The sequence below is a fragment of the Cervus elaphus genome, chromosome 25, assembly GCF_910594005.1.
Source record: "Cervus elaphus chromosome 25, mCerEla1.1, whole genome shotgun sequence".
In the NCBI taxonomy this organism is placed as follows: domain Eukaryota; kingdom Metazoa; phylum Chordata; class Mammalia; order Artiodactyla; family Cervidae; genus Cervus; species Cervus elaphus.
In genome coordinates, this window is record NC_057839.1 from 13,178,175 (window position 1) to 13,197,208 (window position 19,034).

Consider the following 19,034-nt stretch of genomic DNA (forward strand, 5'->3'; position numbering starts at 1 on the left):
CTAAAAGGAAAAAAGGAAGAATGTCTTTATGCCTTATTTTGTTTACTTGGAATGTAGACACATTTTTAATTAATCAAACTTTGCAATAAGCCACACAAAATTTCTTTGGGAATTTGAAAGATCTGTGTTTGAACACCCCATAGGTATTATGCCAGAGCTGTACAGACATCTCCAGTTGATAATAAAAATAGAAGACATTTAACCTAAGCACCTCCGTCTATGGGTGTATTTTTACATCTCAACAATGTAAAAATTTTTGCCTTTGAATGTTTCCTACCCCCTTTCTTAGCTCTCCAGTCTGTGGTTCTAGCACTGTAAATTTTGACCTTTTGTTTGTAAATACTTCCATTGTTACAGTAATAAAAACCCACGATGATATACAAGGTATCGTGGTGTCAGACCAGCAGCATTTGTTACACCTCCTCCCAAGTTCCCATAAAAGAGCTAACAAAAAGAAAAGGACTACGTTGGTAATAATACAACGGCAAGAGGAGACTCACAAAATCCAGCTGCACCACCAATAGGGATGGACTGAGGAGTAAGATGCTGGGCTTCAGCAGACTGACAGAGTCTCTCTCAGAAAGCAGAAGAGGCTCCTGCTCACTCTCACTGTCCCACATAGAAAGGCTCTGTTGACTGTGGAATAGTCAGCCAATCCACCGCTGCACACAAACTGTCTTTTGATCTATTAGGTGCCAGTCCTTCCACTCCCCCCTCAGCCATTAACACCATTACACCTGCTGACCAATGGCAGCCACCATCAAGATATACGAAAGGTAGACTTGTGCCAATGCTAAGCCAATGGGTGACCAGTACCAGCAGTCCACTCACCGGAACACATCATACACCGCATATGCACTCAGATGGCCCTGAAATGCCATCCCATGTGAGTAGTCAGGGATGCAGAAGATGGAGAATATCAGCAGAGGTCCAGGTGTCACTGGCATGGTACTTATTCTCTGAAAGTAAATGAAGGTGTTAGTCGCTTAGTTGTGTTCAACTCTTTGCAACCTCATGGACTGTAGCCCGCCAGGCTCCTCTGTCATTGGGATTCTCCAGGCAGGAACACTGGAGTGGGTTGCCATTCCCTTCTCCAAGGTGTCTTCCCGACCCAGGGATCAAACCTGGGTCTCCTCCATTGCAGGTGGATTCTTTACCATCTGAGTCATCAGGGAAGAAATCTTGAATGAAGTGATTGTCTTACTTTGGTCTGCTCTATCAAATCACCATAGACTGGGTGGCTTATAAACCACAGAAATTCATTTCTCACTGTTCTAGAGTCTGGAAGTCTGAGATCAGGATGCCAGCCCTCTTCCAGGTTGCAGACTGCCAACTTCTAGTTGTGTACTCACAGGCCAAAGGGGGCAAAAGAGCTCGCTGGAGTTGCTTTCATTGGGCTGGCCCAAAAGTTCATTTGGCTTTTCCTGTAACACCTTGCAGAAAACCTGATTGAACTTTTGGGCCAACCCAAGATAAGGACACTAATCCCATTCAGGAGGGCTTTGCCCTCAATTCCTGCCCAAAGGCCCCACGTCCTAACACCATCACACTGAGATTAGACTTTCTTTCCTTTTTTTTTTTTTTTTAAAGAACTGTTTATTTACTGAACTTGGGGCAGATCAGATACACAACCAAATTTAAATTTACATCTTTTAACTCAATTTTGAAGTGTTTGCACACACACACACGCACACAAATTGGCATGCAACAGTTGTCCTAAGGTAAAACTCAGTCACCTTAAACAGTTGCAAGTATTTTCACCCAAGGTTGAAAAATTGTTTACCCTCAACATGAAAACCTGTAACAAATTTAATTATACAAAACTCATTACTTGTAGTTTTCCCCTTGCAAAGATCCAAAAAAAAAAAAAAATGTACAAGTAACCAATATACATCAGTCACAACATAATCCTGGATCATCCCCACACCAAAACCAGGTGCTCGTTGATTTTTAAACCCATCATCAGAGACCAAAAGAAAGTCGTTTTGTTCTATACAAAACAAAATTCACATGTGCCAAAAAAGAAAGACTCAAGGAAAACAAAAACCCTAGTACTGACAATGATGTTCAGTACCCTAATTAAACAGTGGCCAAAATGCCACTGATCAAAAATAAAATAGCGGCTGTATATCACTGCAAAGAAATCCAAGAAGCTGTAAGCCTTTGGCATCGGAAATCCAGATTTTTCCAATTACATGAATGCATACCTCCTACATGCCAAGAGCAGAGAAGGTGGATGCACCAGCACAGAAAGAAAACGAGCCACCATTTGCTGAAATACCCAAAGAATTGGCTTTCACAGACTTCTTACCAGGTTAGGCAGAAACCAAAAAATGGTTATTAGCTGCTTGGGTCAACAATTTTAAGTGGAGGTGATTGAGTTCTAAGGTTCAAAGTGAAACTTTGAAGGGGTGGGTAAAGGTTGTTGGTTTAAGTCTTATCTTTAAAGCAAAACCAAGATATACAACGTATAAAAGTACCAACCTGGTCACTTACTGTAGTCACAGAGCTCTACTACCATCAAGCTGGATAGAAAATGTCAAGATTCAGATTGTTGTTTCTCAACAAAATGAATCTTTCTAATGACTTGAACCGCAAGATAAGGGATTCCAAGAATAGAGTCATTTTAGTAAAGTACTTGGAGAAGGCAATGGCAACCCACTCCAGTGTTCTTGCCTGGAGAATCCCAGGGACGGGGGAGCCTGGTGGGCTGCCGTCCATGGGGTCGCACAGAGTCAGACACGACTGAAGCGACTTAGCAGCAGCAGCAGCAGTAAAGTACTATCCTGAACAAACTATATTTTATAATGAAAACAAAAGGAAAGAAAACTAAGGACTCTACACCTATATTCGGCTTACAGTGTTTGAGTTTGGGGAGCGCCTGTATAATGGAGGAAGAATTCAAATATGAATTTATGCCAATCAAATGTCAAATTTTCACTATAGCTTTCCTAAAAAAGTGTTTTTCCCCAATATCTATTAATCACAAAGAAACATAAGCTGTGATGATACAGTTCAGAAAATAAAAACATAGAAACTAATGACATTATTATGACCAAGATGTTTGGTAAACAGTGAATTATGAATTTGGGATTATGGGGAAAAGGCTTTTAAACAACCCTTCGGACTTCGAAGAGTCTCTTCAGGTAGTAGATCTGTCCCAGTATCATGGCAACCAGAACAAGAGCTTCAAAGAAGGACCAAAGGACCACGCTGCTGTTTGTGTTGTCATTGATTGCTCTGCTATTCTCTCTCCAACTTCCATGTATTCCAGTTCACGCTTCACAGCTGTGATCGCCACTGCGAGCTCATTAATCCTTTCTTCTAGCTTGTTCTGGTGAGCTGCTTTTCCATATCTTGTCCTTTGGGGGCTTCCCCGATATCACTGGTGAACATCACTATCTTCGGAGTCATGGTAGACATCCTATTGCTAAAACAAAACTTGTGTGTTCCATCCGTGTGGAAATGTGGACTCCCAGCCTCCTTTAGAAATTTCTTTATTATCAGGTCCTGTAATCTCCACGTCGATGTCCAGGAAGCCGCCCTCGGCCACCTCGAAGATGAGGCCCATCTTGGTGCCCGAGGTGACCCCCTCGAACGAAGAAGCATTCCTCTGCATGCGCCTCAATGCTGACGACGTAGCCCGAGGCCCTGGCCAGGAGGGCGGCCAGGAGCACCAGCAGCTCAGCAAAGCGTCACCACGGTGGGGCTGGGGCCGAAGCCAGGACCGGGACTGCGGCCTCCGGAGCCGCCGGCGTCACTGCCGCCGCCGCTCGAGATTAGACTTTTCAACGTAAGAATTTCGAGGGGCCCATTCAGTCCACTGAAACTCCGTATATAATCATACATTATGTACAAAAGAAATTAGAATACTAGAACTAGAGAAAGTAAAGGAATTTCCAATAACAAAAATCGCCAGCTGAAACATCTGGATGAAAAGTTAAAAACCTGGAGAAGGAAATGGCGACCCACTCCAGCATTCTTGCCTGGAGAATCCCATGGACAGAGGAGCCTGGTGGGCTACAGTCCATGGGGTCGCGAAGAGTCAGACACAACTGAGCGACTTCACTTTCTTTCACTTTCCTGTGCTAACCTTGTTATTTGTCCATCCTGTATATAATAGTTTGCCTCTGCCAACCCCAAACTCCCAGTCTATCCCTCTCCTTCCCCTCCCCCCTTGGCAACCCCAAAGTCTGATCTCGTGTCCGTGAGTCTTAGAACAAGATGGCTTTGAGTGGACCATCCTGAGTAAGTTTTTCAGCCTGAGATTGAATGTGTCTGCCAGACTGGCCGGGCACATACAAAATCTGCCTGAAGATTTAAAGGTATGCAGGCCATGTGACGTGAGAGCAGCAAACTCAGGAGCATGACGGACTTTTCTCTCCAGCATGATTTCTGGCTCCTTTATACTCAGTTTTTATACTGAACAAGTGTGCTTTCATTCTTTGAAACTTAAAGGCTTTTCTTAAGGATTGCTAAGGGATGCCCCCAAAATTATTATCATCACCACTGCTGAAGTTATAGTCACGGATTATAGTCAACTTTAATCTTTAACTTCACGGAATAGTCATCTTTTGCCTGATTTCTTTGATCGTTTTGTCTTTTATTTTTCAATGGCAGGAAAAAAATTGTTTTCTTTTTTTTTTTTTAATTAAAATAAATCTGTATTAGTGTGTGAACTATCAGAGAATGTCTAACTGACTGAAGTCTGGGAGCTCCCCTGGTTTAAAGACACACAGAATTTCAATTGTGTTTTCTTTTCTGAATTTGTCTTTCCTGTATCCTGAGATTATTTTTGAAATGTGTTTCAAGTCATCAAAAATATACTTCTAAAGCTTTGATCAAAACTTGCCAAGATTAGGACACATAGGAGTCTATTAAGAGTTAACACAGGCTAGAATGAATACACAAAGGATGGAGTGATTTTATTAGGAAAGTGAGCAGAGAAAAGTCTTCTTGGGATCAGTAAGAAGCTACATTGTATATTTAACAAAAATAAAAGGAGAAAGACTTCCCTGGTGATCCAGTGGTTAAGATTCCATACTTTCACTGTAGGAAGTGTGGGTTCAATCATTAGTCAGAGAGCTTGGGTCCCACATGCTGTGTGGCATGTCCAATAAAATAAATCTTTAAGAAAGAGATACAAATGTGATCATATTGAAAATAAAAAAATAAAAGGAAACTTCTCTTAGAAGTATGCAGTAGTAATTTTTAAAAGCATTTATTTGTTTATCTGCGCTGGGTCTTAGTTGCAGCATGTGGGGTCTTTAGTTGTAGCATGGAAACTCTTAGTTGCCTCCTGTGGGATCGAGTTCCCTGACTGGAGATTGAAACTGGACCCCTGCATTGGGAGCACTGAATCTTAGCCACTGGACCACCAAGGGAAGTACCTGTAGTAGTAATTGTATGATGCCTTGTAAATAAATATTGGTTCACAAGGAAAAAAAAAGAAAAGTTAAAAACCACCCAAAGTTAAACAAAAAGTTAAAAGTTTTTTAAAAAGTTAAAAAAGTTAAAAGTTAAAAACCAGCAAGCCACCGCTTGGTGGCTGTTAGAACACCGCAGTAGCCCCTTGAATAAGCCCCCAGACAACGTGCAGTGCTGTCTTTCTGCGGCAGAGGGCAGCAGAGGACCAGGCTCCTCAGTGCCCGCTCCAGGGCTTGAGAACAGGGCCGCTCAAACCATGCCCCCATTTCAAGACCGCAGTGCAGTGACGAGCGGGTTCATGGTGAGGCCGAAGACTTCTATGACCCCAAAGAGCGGGCCTGCCCCCTGTCCTGCCTATATGCGTCAGACTACAGAGCCAGAGCCAGTGAAAGCAAGATCATCAAGCCCTGCTAAACGCTGTAGGTCTGGAAACTGTGACTATGAAGGCTCTTGGGAATAGGGGTTATGAAGATAAATCTGCCCACAGCACTGCCTTCTTTATACTTGAGAGTGGTGCCTTTATTTCTCTCTCAGCACACAAGGTCTCAAGTCTTTTTTCTTAGATTATCTCTGAAGGAGTTCAGAGTATGCCACCCCAAAATATGCCTCTATAACAAGGATTGTTTTGAGCTGAAGACAACTGAGAAGAAACAGACTTGAGAAATAAAATCTCAGCCCTCCCTCTCTTTCTGCCAGGAAGTGCAGGACAATTCTTAATCACTGGAGACAATTCCAGATTCACCTCAGAGACAGCTCCAGTGACAGCTACATAACAAACCGCATGAAAACAGCCCTCATCTTCCATTAGTTTCCCCTACATATTCACCTGCCTACAATTTGCTGCACCTAATGCCACTTTCTGAAAGCGAAGGTGCCACTTTTCAGCTTTTCACATGTCTGGTTTTGCACCGTCAGAGATTTGCCTGCAATGGATAACTCAGTGTTTTAGGAACTATTTAGATTGGATAGAAATCTGCCATTGCATTGCTACCTGTGTTTTCCTTGGCCCAGATTATCAAGTGTATGTCTGTTTAGCTATATTCAAACATCTACAACAAGACATTCTACAGCACACTCAGACTCCAGATCTGCCAGTTTTCCTAAAAGAAGCAGCGCTGCATGGGTCTCGAATGAGCGACTACTTTGGATACATGGAAATTTTGGAACAAAACTACCGACCAGTGTTGCTGAGAGTCATGCGGAACATTAGAGGGCAAAGTACATAGACCATGGAACACACAGTTTATTTTTATGTTTTATTTCTTTTTAAAGGAGACAAGGATTTGATTATTTTCTGTGTCCATAACAACATGTGCTTTGTGAATACACAATATTATAGATCAGTACTGAGAGGTTTTGAATACAGTAATATATTCAAGCAGGTAGCAGCTCAGTTGACGTGAATTCATTTTTGTCAGTTTGTTGTTGTGTAAGGTTGTTTTGGGCTTCCCTGGTGACTCAAATGGTGAAGAGTCTGCCTGCAATGCAGGAGACCCAGGTTCCATCCCTGGTCACGGAGATCCCCTGGAGAAGGGAATGGCAACCCACTCCAGTATTCTTGCCTGGAGATTTCCATGGACAGAGGAGCCTGGCAGGCTTCACTCCATGGGGTTGCAAAGAGTTGGACATGACTGAGCAACTAACACACAAGAAGCACAAAGTCCCTTTCCTTTATTTGTTGCTTCTCCAGAAATTGACTGTTTTGTTAAGGTGCTAACATGGGCCCAAGCTCTAACCCCATCAGTTGCTCATCACTGAGTTTTCCCCTCTGCGTACTCAGATGCACACATGAACAAACTTCTGATTGTTTCTCTCCTGTTAATCTCTCTTTTGACTATCTAATCTGGAGCACCCCAGTCAATAAACCTCACATGGGTACAGGAAAATTTCTTTTTTTCCTTCCTTGCATCTCCTTCCCATCCTTTGTGTCCCTCGTGCTAAACAAAGCAATTATCATCACCATCCCTCTCTTAACTTTCCAGCCAAGAACTGGCACCCCTGCCTCCAGGGTAGGCACGTGGTTCCTGAACGGGCCTGGATAATCTGAGTGGAGGGTCCTGGGGCAGAAGGGGGGTCTCTATGGGGCTGTCTGTACATGTGGAGGGTAGGGCGGTGTCCACAAAACTGCCTGTTTCTCAACGCTGAGTTCTTCTTTAATCCCTCTCTCATGTCGTTCATTTTACTTTTAAAAGTTACTATTCACTTTTAATTATACAAATAAGCACAAATACAGTCCCAAAGTAAAAATATTAAATGACACTTAGAGCTAACTCTTTCCCAGAATCTCTAAATCCCAATCTCTTCACAGAAATAACCATCACTGCCAATTTGGCTTGAATATTATAGGCAGTTTCTATGCTTGGGTTTCACATACTTATCAAAGAATATAGTTTGATTTTGTCATCACTGATCATTTTTACTTTACAGAAATCACATCAGATTATACCCACTGAACTGTGACTTTTCTTTTGTTCACTCAACAATAGATTTCTGATACTGTTCATGCAACTTTAGAGACCCTTAGGTCTACCTCATACTCAGCATATGTTGTGTAACATTCCCTATATGTTCGCATTGTTCATTTAAGCACTCCCATAATGATGGATAAGTTCTCTCTTTACCTCAGTTGGTAAAGAATCTACCTGCAATGCAAGAGACCCCAGTTCAATTCCTGGGTTGGGAAGATCCACTGGAGAAGGGAAAGGCTAACCGCTCCAGTATTCTGGCCTGGAGAATTCCATGGGTCGTAAAGAGTCATACATGACTGAGCAACTTTCACTTTCACTCACATTTTCACTTTCATGATGATGGATATTTAGATTATTTTTAATTTTTATTATTAATAATAATACAACAAATAGCCGTGTATTTGTAAATGCTTTGTTACAATGAATTCTAAGAAGTAAAATGGCTGGGCAAAAGACATACACAGTTAAAAGTTTTAACATGGTTTTAAACCTTTCTCAACCTGACCTTGAGAATGATAAGCTCGGGGCAGCAGAAATGGAGAAAAGTTCAAGAAGTTCAGATACAGCTGGTCTAGGACAACTCAGACTGCCATGATAGGCAGAGCCTATTCCCATGAGGATGTCTGAAGTGAGCTATACAATGGATCTACAAAAGCCCTCATGGACAAAGGCTACTCATGCTGATTTGAGCGATCTAGGTATGGCCATGGAGTTCATTAAAGTAAAGCAGCTGTTTACCACTGACAGCTAAAAAAAAAAAAAAACCCTCACCTCCACTCTGGGATCCGTTTTGGTCCCACAACAAGGCTTCTTCTCTGAATGACAAAGGCAATCCTGGAGAAGTCGATGTGGGCACCATCTAAGTGCTGCAGGAGAGGGAACAAGGGTTTTCTCAGTCTTTCCTTCAAGAGGGAGCTGACTGATGGACAACATGCAATGACCCAAGCTCAGTGATTACATGCCGCTGAGCTCTTTGATCTCACGTACACAGCTTGATGCTGCCCATCCAACCAATGTCCAGAGCTTGAGTGCTTGGCTGAATGATTATAGGAGATGAAACATGCCCTTGTAAAACTAATCAAATTATCAAGATGATGCATAAAAGATCGGGGCATACACAATGGATTATGTGTATGATTATGACTCAGATGTGGGTATTCTGAGCCAGGGTAGAAAGGGGCCCTCACCTGTAACTATTTCCTCCAAATACACGCACTCCACAACTGTTGCTATGCTCCATCCATGGAAGTCTAACAGCAAGCAGGCATAATCCAGTAAATGAAAAAACTGAGGAGTGTCGTCCTATCCATACAAATGGGCAAGATTTGGACAAAAGGCAAGATTTCATATAAGCTCAAGAATAGCCTCTCTCAGAGGTCAGTGAGATGGTGGATGTGAAAGGTAACCATGTTTGCAAGCCCGTAGTTAAGGTAAAGAGGGCCCTGGATCATACCTGTCTTTTGGTGTTAACCAGTCATGTAATAAAGAGTACAGGTTAGCCTCAGCAATGTTCTTCAAGTCACCAGCAAGAAAGACATACCACACAAAAGCAAAGCCTCTTGGCTCCCCTATACCTACTTGCCATATCATCATACTGCTTTTGAATTATTACAAATAACATGTGAAAGAATTTCAGCTTCACTGACTGACTGCATATAAACTCAAGAAGCTTAACGTCAGTCCCATGAAGATCTGCTTCCTGTTTCTTCCTGTTTAGTTGCATCACATGAAATTTTGTTCAAAGTTCAGAAATAGTTCTGACTCCCATGGTCTCTGTAGCCCACCAGGCTCCTCTGTCCATGGGATTACCCCAGCAAGAATACTGGAGTGGGTTGCCATTTCCTTCTCCAGGGGATCTTCCCGACCCAGGGATCAAACCCACATCTCCTTCCTTGCAGGTCGATTCTTCACTGCGGAGCCACCAGGGAAGTTGAAATGAGACCATGCCCACCATCCAGATGCTGGCCAGTCTGGTGCTTGGCAGCCAGATCTGGGCCACGGCTACGACATTATGAGTGAACTCCCCCAGCTGTTCATCAGCTGTCCTAGTTTGTACTAATCCATGAATTATGAACAGGAGTGACAATACAAATGGACTTGGGGACTAATTCCAGGGAAAGAATGCACAAGAATGGATCATAAGATAGAATTCTTAAAACACTAGCATTTGTTTAACAAATAATAAATTCAAAAATAGAACGGACCTTGCTTGCTTTGAAGTTGATCTTTAATGTTTTGTTTTGGGTAATGGTTAGTTTTTAAAGTTAGCTTTAAATAGTGTTACAGCAATTTCTAATTTTTAAGAAGCAAGTAATAATATAAAACAAAGTTTGGCAAATTAAGCCCTACACACCAAATCCAGCCCACTATCTGTTTTTGTACAGCCCCCAAGGCTTCTCTTGTGGCTCATCAGTAAAGAATCTGTCTGCCAAGCAGGGATGCGGGTTCAATCCCTGGGTCAGGAAGATCCCCTGAAGAAGGCAAAAGCAACCCACTCCAGTATTCTTGCCTGGGAAATCTCATGGACAGGCGGGCTACAGTCCATGGGGTCGCAAGGGTCGGACATGACTTGGTGATCAAACCACCACCCCAAGATTAGATTGGTTTTTACTTTTTTAAATGTTTTTGGGGAGGAAGTCAAAAGAAGAATGATATGTAATGATACATGCAAATTATATGAAATACACAGGTGGCACAGTGGTAAAGAATCCTCCTGCCAATACGGGAGACACAAGAGATATGGGTTCGATCCCTGGGTCAGGAAGATCCCCTGAAGAATGAAATGGCAACCCACCCCAGCATTTTTGCCTGGAAAATCCCATGAACAGAGGAGCTTGGCAGGCTATCATCTATGAGGTTGCAAAGAGTCAGACATGACTGAATGACTGAGCACCACCGAATAAGTTTTACTGAAACATCACTCATTAGCCTACAGTTGTTCTAACTTGCTCTGATAAGAAGCTTCAGGAGAAAATGAAATTATAAAACACTTTTGATGCAAAATAAATTTTCAAATTGATGAAAATTTTAACATATGCTGATAAAACTTTCGATATATACTGACAAGTTGCCCTCCAGAATACAATTTACAATCCCACCTGCAGTATATCACATGTCCTTGCATATCTATTTCTCCATATCCTTGCCAACATAGTAATTTTCACCAATCTGACTGGTGAGAAATGATGTCTCTATATCTGTAGTTTCTTGCTGACTAGTGCCAAGGAGCATCTTTTTATATTTCTTGGTCAGTGTGCATCTCTTTTTCTGTTACTTATCTATTAACATCTTTGACTTATTGAAATAAATCTCTTACTATCTTTTAATTTGTATTTCACTGATTACTAGAATGGTAAGTGTTCTTTAATTGTCTATTGGTCATTTTTTATTTCCTATTCTGTGAATTGCTTGTTTATATCTTTGCCAATTTTTCTACTGTGTTGCTTGCCTTGTTCTTATTAATCCTGAATTCTTAAGATTTACTGCTGTTAAGGGGGGTCTCAAAGTGCAGTCAGTTTTCAGAAAGCAAACACAATCTGACACAACAATCTAAATTCAACTCTTGTCCAAGCCAGCCCTGAGGCTGGCACGCTGCCCCTTGTCTGTGGTCTACACCTACAGCAGAGCACGGAAAACTGCCAGATAATAAATTGGCTATCTCCGCCAGCAAATGCCACAGGCCTCTTCTTTCCTCTTCTAATAAGCTATCCAAAAAAAGAAGGAAATGGATCATTAAACATAGCTGCCGGATTTATCAGCATCACTCAGTAATAATTGAAATCAGTTTCGGGCTCAGACAGCAACGGCGTGTATTAGACATCCTCTGTGTGTACAGTAATGTTGGTAATTCCTTAAGAGGCTAGCAAAGGACTTTCGAGACCTTCCTGGTGATGGAGGGATGGGAGGAGGGGGTACTAAACAAGACCAGATCAGCCCACCAGGGGATAAGGTGCTAGAAGGGGTCCAAGTTAAAGTCCTTAGAGGCTGCCATGGTCAATCCAGGGAATAGGGATGAGTTGACAAGCCCAGAGGGAAGGAATGGGGCCAAAGGTAGGAAATAAGATTTAGGACATGGATGACCTGGAAAGAAAGGGGAGGAGGCAGAGATGCAGAGCAAGTCCTGGAAGCTTGTTGTTCCAGGTCCCCAAACTACTGCTATAATATCCGCAAGACAGATTACCTGAGTCCTCCGGTGGAGTGACTTAAGTTCCCCACTCTCACTGGGCAACTTGTAGAACCATTGACCCCTCCCCAGAGAGATGGACTCATTGGCCTAGGGTGGAGCCCAGGCATTCATATTTTTTAAAATATGAAGCTAGGGTTGAGAAGTAGGCTTAAAGAGTCAATCAGCTTATGTAGAAGGAAAAAAGCTTCCCTGGTGACTCAGATAGTGAAGAATCTTCCAGCAATGTGGGAGACCTGGGTCGATCCCTGGGTTGGGAAGATCCCCTGGAGAAGGGAAAGGCTACCTGCTCCAGTGCTCTGACCTGGAGAAATCCCCATGGACAGAGATTATAGTCCATGGGGTCGCAAAGAGTCGGACACGACTGAGTGATCAAGCACAAAAAACAACAAGAAGGAAGAAATGTGGCCACAGTCTTGTATATGTTACAGTCACCCCTTGATTTCCAGGGGGATTATTCCCAGGGCCCCCATGGATACCAAAATCCAAAGATGCTCAAGTCTCTTATTTTAAATGGCATAATATTTGCATATAACCTACTCACACCCTCCCGCAGACTTTAAGTCATCTCTACATTACTTATAACACCTAACGCAATGTAAATGTGCTAGCTAAATAGTTGCCTGTGCATGGCAAATTCAAGTTTTGTTCTTTGGAACTTTCTGGAAATTTTCTTCTATTTTAAATTTGTGGTTGATTGAATCCACAGATGTGGAACCCGTGGACATGGAAGGAGGGGGCCAACTGTAATAACTGCTGTGCTCAGAAGCAGCTGGATGGACAGATGCTCTGGACCACTCAATGTCAGGCTTGAGAGGGAAATCAAACCCAAGTGTCCCAAGAGAGGAGTCTGTGCCCCAAAGAAGTGTGCTACCATGAATTACCCTAGGAGACATGGCTGAAGGGGCTGGTTCAAACAGAAGATAATGTGTTCCATGACATCCCCAGGAGTTCAATTGATGTATCCCAACTATGTCAATTTGTTTCAGTCAGAAATATAGACGGATTGCTTAGCAGAGAACTCTGGGCTAAGAATGTGCATTAAGAAATCACTAAGAGCGGCTATGAATTGGAATGCCCCCCTAAATTCATATATTGAAGCCTTAGCCCCCATCATGATGGGGTTTGGAGATGGGGCCTTTGGAAGAATTAGGTTTAAATGAAGTCACAAGGCTGGGTCCCTTGTGATGGAATTAGTGCCCATATAAGAGGAGACACCAGAGAGCCTGCACTCTTTCTCTCTCTCCTCCACGTAAGGACACAGCAAGAAGCCTGCTGGGTACAAGCCAGGAAGAGAATCTTCACCAGAAAATGACCATGCTGGCACCTTGATCTTGGACTTGTAGCCTCCAGAACTGTGAGAACATCCATTTCTACTGTTGAAACAAATATTCTGTTGTGATCATTTGTTATGTATTAATCAGCCCCAGCTGATTAATACAAGAGCCATGGGAATGAGCCACATTACCCAAAGAGAGATCAGAGAGTGAGATGAGAAACAGATCAAGAACAGATGGGAGCCTGACAGTTAAGGCAGGGCAGAGTAAAGAGATCCAGGGAAGGGCAAACAAGCCACCAAAGAGACAGAAAGAAAATGAGGAAATGTGCCTAGAGAGATTTGAAGAAGGCAGGGGTGCTATGCAGAAGCACCGTGTGGGGGAAGGAGAGAGGCCTTTCAGACCTCTTCAGTGAAGTCATTGCTAACCTCAGAGACAATTCCAGGCAAAAGAGAGAGGCTTTTCTCTCCTTCCCTTTGCAGGGCAGGCTGCCTGATCCTGCTTGGCCCAGCTACGGGCCTGAGGCTTGTGGGCTGGACGGTAATGTTTTAGGAGCTCCTTCTGCAGCAGCTGGTCCATCAGGATGTGCTACTGCCTGTGTCTAAGAAGGAACAAACAGTGCTTAGCTCACCTCCAGATTGTCTGGTCAGACTAGTTAGTAGGCCTTAAGCTCATGTGTGCGTGCTAAGTTGCTCAGTCATGTCCGATTTCTTGCAACCCCATGGACTGTAGCCCATCAGGCTCCTCTGTCCATGGGATTCTCCAGGCAAGAATACTGGAGTGGGTTGCCATGCCCTCCTCCAGGGGATCTTCCTGACCCAGGGATCAAACCCACGTCTTCTGCATCTCCGGCACTGCAGGTAGAGTCTTTATCGCTGAGCTACCTGGGAAGCCCCAGCCTTATGTTCATGCCCCAAGTTACTAGATGGAACTCCACTGAGGTTGGAGCCCAGCTCCCAGTCCCAAGCTAATGAAATGGAGACCTCAGCTCCCTCAGCTATCTGCTGCTGGCTCCTTTCTTAGGAACTGGTTCTTCCTTCCCTCATATTAGCTTAGTAAATCTCTGATTTATACTTTGGACACTTAGATGCAACCAAGAGTAACCTGGCCCCCTCCCTCATTGCATCACTGTCTCATGCCGGTTTACAGTCTTTTCACCACCCCATTTCCTCTGCCCGAGAGCCCGTCAGGCTGGGGGGCAGGGGCCCAGCAATGACAAGCGGGCACTCACACCCTTCTCTGAGGTGCTGTCCTGACTGGCCTTTCTGAGTGCCTCGATGCCCTGACAATATGGGAGCTCTTTCATTTTTTAAAAAAACATTAACAGACATATAACACATTTATCTCAATCACAAGTCAACAGTGGAAATTCAAACACTTAACAGAGTAAATACAAGAACTGTCTCCAGGCTGCAGTAACCTTCTTGCTGGAACGCAGGCAGACATAACAAACTCCTCTCATCTCCCTCCCACTACATCCTTCACACTAGGCCCATTGCCTGTCATTCTTGGACCCTGATGATCCCTGCAATGAATAAACAATTAGGCTTGAAGCAAGTTTCCGGACGAAGCTGAGCCCACGCTGCCTGTGGCCTGATCTGTGATGAATGATCAGGGATCTTGGGAAATGTGCGTCATATTTCACCCAGGGAATCATTTCTTGGTGTTAACTTTTTTAAAAAGTGATTTCTAAGAGGGCAAAAAAAAAAAAAACCAAGAGATCACCACCCTCGTTCAGTTTTGTAGAATCCTTTGATATGTTCAGATGAAAGAGAGAGTCCTATGTAATCGTTCTGAACCTGTGGACAATCTGCTAAGGTCTAATGGGTATTGGACCAAGCCTGATGGATGCAGGGGGGCAGTGCAGGGTATTCCAGCCCTGTTTGCTGCAGGCCCCAAGGACAGATAGATGAGCCCTGTGTCTCCTGTCACATCTCTTATAAAGAGGGCAGAAGTGAAATCCAAACCAGGGCCTCTGATGCTGAAAACCTGAATACACAGAAAGGCTATGATTTTCTCTGGCCCTGGCAAAACTGCTAAACTGCCTCAGTTTCTCCCCAAGGATGGACAGAGGATGCAGCTCAGAGCAGCTACAGTGTTTATTTATCCTGATCCTATTCTATGCAGATAGACACCTCTGATCCACCCCAGCCCCTCCCTCCGGCCCTCAGCTGCCCCATTCCAAGTGAACAGTGGTCAGACCATCAACCCAAAGATCAGTATCTCCAAGAAATGATGTTGGACCTCCTGCCTCAAAACCTGGATGTTACTGCTTTGGGAGGATGTCTCCACCCACTTGTGTCGTTATCCACCCTGACAAAAAACTACTATATACGGAAAGTTATCATGTCAAAAGTGCATTAACAAATGTCATTTGTTGATCCATACTGAGTGTACAATATTATGCACATTGAAATAATAAAACTGGACTATTAAGATCATATTTCTTAAAACCTGGATATTGCTAAGTACCTCCAATGGTCAGATTCTATCTGCTTCCTCAGGTCCTAGGTATTGATCTTTGAGCGCTGTGTCTATTTTTCTTGTCCTACCCCCATAATCCTTGGGTGGGTGAAGAATACAATATTATACACAAATGCAGATACAGCCAGGGAAATCTGCCTCACTAAAGCAGATGAAACTGTTACACACTGACGTCTATTCTACCATCTCAGCGAGTCCAGCATCAGGAGCAAAGACATGCCAATTACTTTCCGAGTCGCCTGGGCCGGAGGCTCATTAGTGGAGTAAGCGCCGAGAGAGATGGCAGAGGACAAGCCGCCCACTGCTCACAGGTAGCAGCTGCCACGCGTCAGAACGGGCCGGTGGGAGACGGCGGGAACACCACGTCCCCATCCTGGCTCGGTCCTGGGTGACTCCAGGACTTGGTTCTCCCTCTGCCTCACCTCCCTCCTCGGCGGCAGGAGAACACTGGCTGCCGCCCAGGGAGGGCCAGGTTGAGAAGTCCCTAATGAGGGACTTGGCAGCAGCTGATCGCTGTCCTCTTGGAACAGCACGTCCCTGCTAGCCCACATCCCCCGCCTCCCCTCAGGGAGATCAGCAGCTGGCGGCGGGCGGCTCACAGCACAGACACCCACAGACCTGTCAGCTCCGGGAGCCCCCCTGGGGGTCTGGAGGCCACTCACTGGGTGGTTGCTGCTCATAACAATATAATGCCCCTGCTGCTGCTTCCTCCAATGATAACTCATTTACTTAGGAGACTTAATAAAAGCCAAGCATCACCTCGTTGCCAGCTCACCACAGTGGTACTCATTCTATCAGCACTGCTGAGGTTTTGCTGAGCTTCTTTTTGATTCAGGGAGTTACTGAGAGGCTCATGGCCGATGCACACGAGTGGGGTGACTGACTGGTCAGGGAACACTCCTGCCTGCCCAAGCGGTGGGGAAAGTTCAACTCTAGTCCATCTTTTAACTTGCTTCTCTCCACTTGACATCTTGTTTTGTGTCACTTAAACTGTCCCTCTCCTGAGGATGTGGAAAAAAGGGAACCCTACTGCACTGTTGGTGGGAATATAAATTGATACAGCCACCATGGAGAACAGCATGGAGATTTCTTAGCAAACTGGGAATAAAGCTACTATACGACCCAGCAATCCCAGTACTGGGCATATATCCTGAGAAAACCATAACTGAAAAAGACACATGTGTTCATTATAGCACTACTTACAATAGCTAGGATATGGAAGCAACCTAGATGTCCATCGACAGATGAATGGATAAAGAAGTTGTGATGTATATATACAATGAACTCATACTCAGCCATAAAACGCAATAAATTTGAGTCGGTGCTGATGAGCTAGATGGACCTAGAGCCTATTATACAGACTGAAGTAAGTCAGAAAGAGAAAGACAAATATTATATGTTACCGCATATATATGGAATCTAGAAAAATGGCACTGATGATCCTATTTGCAGGGAAGGAATGGAGACGCAGATGTAAAGAACGGATGTGTGAACCCAGCAGGGAAAGGAGAAGTGAAGTGAAGTGAAATATTAGTTGCTCAGTCGTGTCCAACTCTTTGCGACCACGGACTGTAGTCTGCCAGGCTTCTCTGTCCATGGAATTCTCCAGGCAAGAATACTGGAGTGGGTTGCCTTTCCCTTCTCCAGAGGATCTTCCTGACCCAGGGATTGAATCAGGGTTTCCTACACTGCAGGCAGAGCCTTTACTGTGTGAGCTACAGGGTAGTCAGGGTAGGACAAATTGAGAAAGTAGCATTCACATACATACTCTATCACCTATTAAACAGATAGCTAGTGGGAAGCTGCTATATAACACAGGGGAGTCCAACCTGGCATTTTGTGATGACCCTGAAGGGTTGGAGTGCAAGGGGGAAGGGAGGCTCAAGAGGGAGGGGATAGAGATATAATTATGATTGATTTGCATTGTTGTGTGGCAGAAACCAGCACAACACTGTAAAGCAATTATCCTCCAATTAAAAAATTAAAAATAAATTATCCCTCTCTTGGGTGAAGCTGGACCTTGGGTCACAAAGAATTACTCTCGGAGGTGACGCAGGGAAGCTGCATCAGGCATTCCGTGCCGGACAGCATTCTGACTGCCAGAGCCTCGCTTCCGGCAGCTCGCTGTCTGTCTCTCCTTGCCCTCCTGGCTCCTTCTCCCTCAGCACCAGCAGTGGCGACCACTCAGTGCTGGAACCCATAACCGCATGATGACTTCCTGCCTCAGAGTGATTATTAGGAGGAAGGGTAATCACTGTTTTTGCCTGTATTCTTGTTCATATGGTCAGAGACCCAGAAATGACAACTTCTGCCCTGCAATCACATCCAGTGCCTATTACAAGATTCTAGGAAAGTACATGCAAGGTGCAGAGTCAGAATGAACATTTTAAAACAACTTATGAACAGCTCTCAAATGCCTGACATTCTGAAAAGAGTGAAAAATGCAGAGTAGATTCTCCTTGAGACAGACCTTCACTGGACTCACTCTTCCCCATACACTTGATCTAGGAACTAACAAGTTCAGAAGCACTTATGGAGGGGAGTAAAGAGAGAGACGACCCTCAGAGCCCCACAGGGTCCAACTATCCAACTCCTTAGACTCACCACGTAAGAGGAAGAAGTGTCCATTTACAAATTCTACAGAGTCAGGTGAATGGAAAAGAACAAGATAGCACCTTTCAAGGCACAAAGCCCCCCTCCCACCTGTCATTGTCTGGGACTGTTTCATCATCAGATTAGGAAGTCTTCAGCCCCTGAGGAGGTGGACGGAGGTCAGTGCTCCTGAGTGGGATGAGAGGAAGCAGTGTTCCTTCCCTTATTACTGACATCATCACTGTTGTTGTCATCAAGCCTAGACAAACACCCCCATGTCTATGCAGCCATTCTGGGGAACTACTGCATATTTACCCTGCTTCTCCCATGGACTCGGCATGAGGCATGGTACTCTACAACCTGTACAGGGTTCTCCCCAGTGATTATAACTAAGACAGCACTATTAACTCAGATGTTACACGTCAGGATGCAACGAGGATTGGAAGGGTACATTGAAACTGGCCAGTGAAGCCCCAAAGACAGACCTAGAAACGGAATTCCTCGTGTGGTAGAGCAGGTACTCAGCTTCAGGTCAAGGGTGAAACTCCATCTAAGAAATTAATCCTGGTGCTTAGACAGTGAGGAGCCCTAAGTCCAGCCAAA

At 44.2% G+C, this 19,034-nt stretch overlaps 1 pseudogene; it reads right to left on the bottom strand.

Moving 5' to 3' along the window:
• Nucleotides 1–2,873: 2,873 nt before the first annotated feature.
• On the bottom strand, nt 2,874–16,564 carry LOC122683510 (annotated as a pseudogene).
• Nucleotides 16,565–19,034: the final 2,470 nt, after the last annotated feature.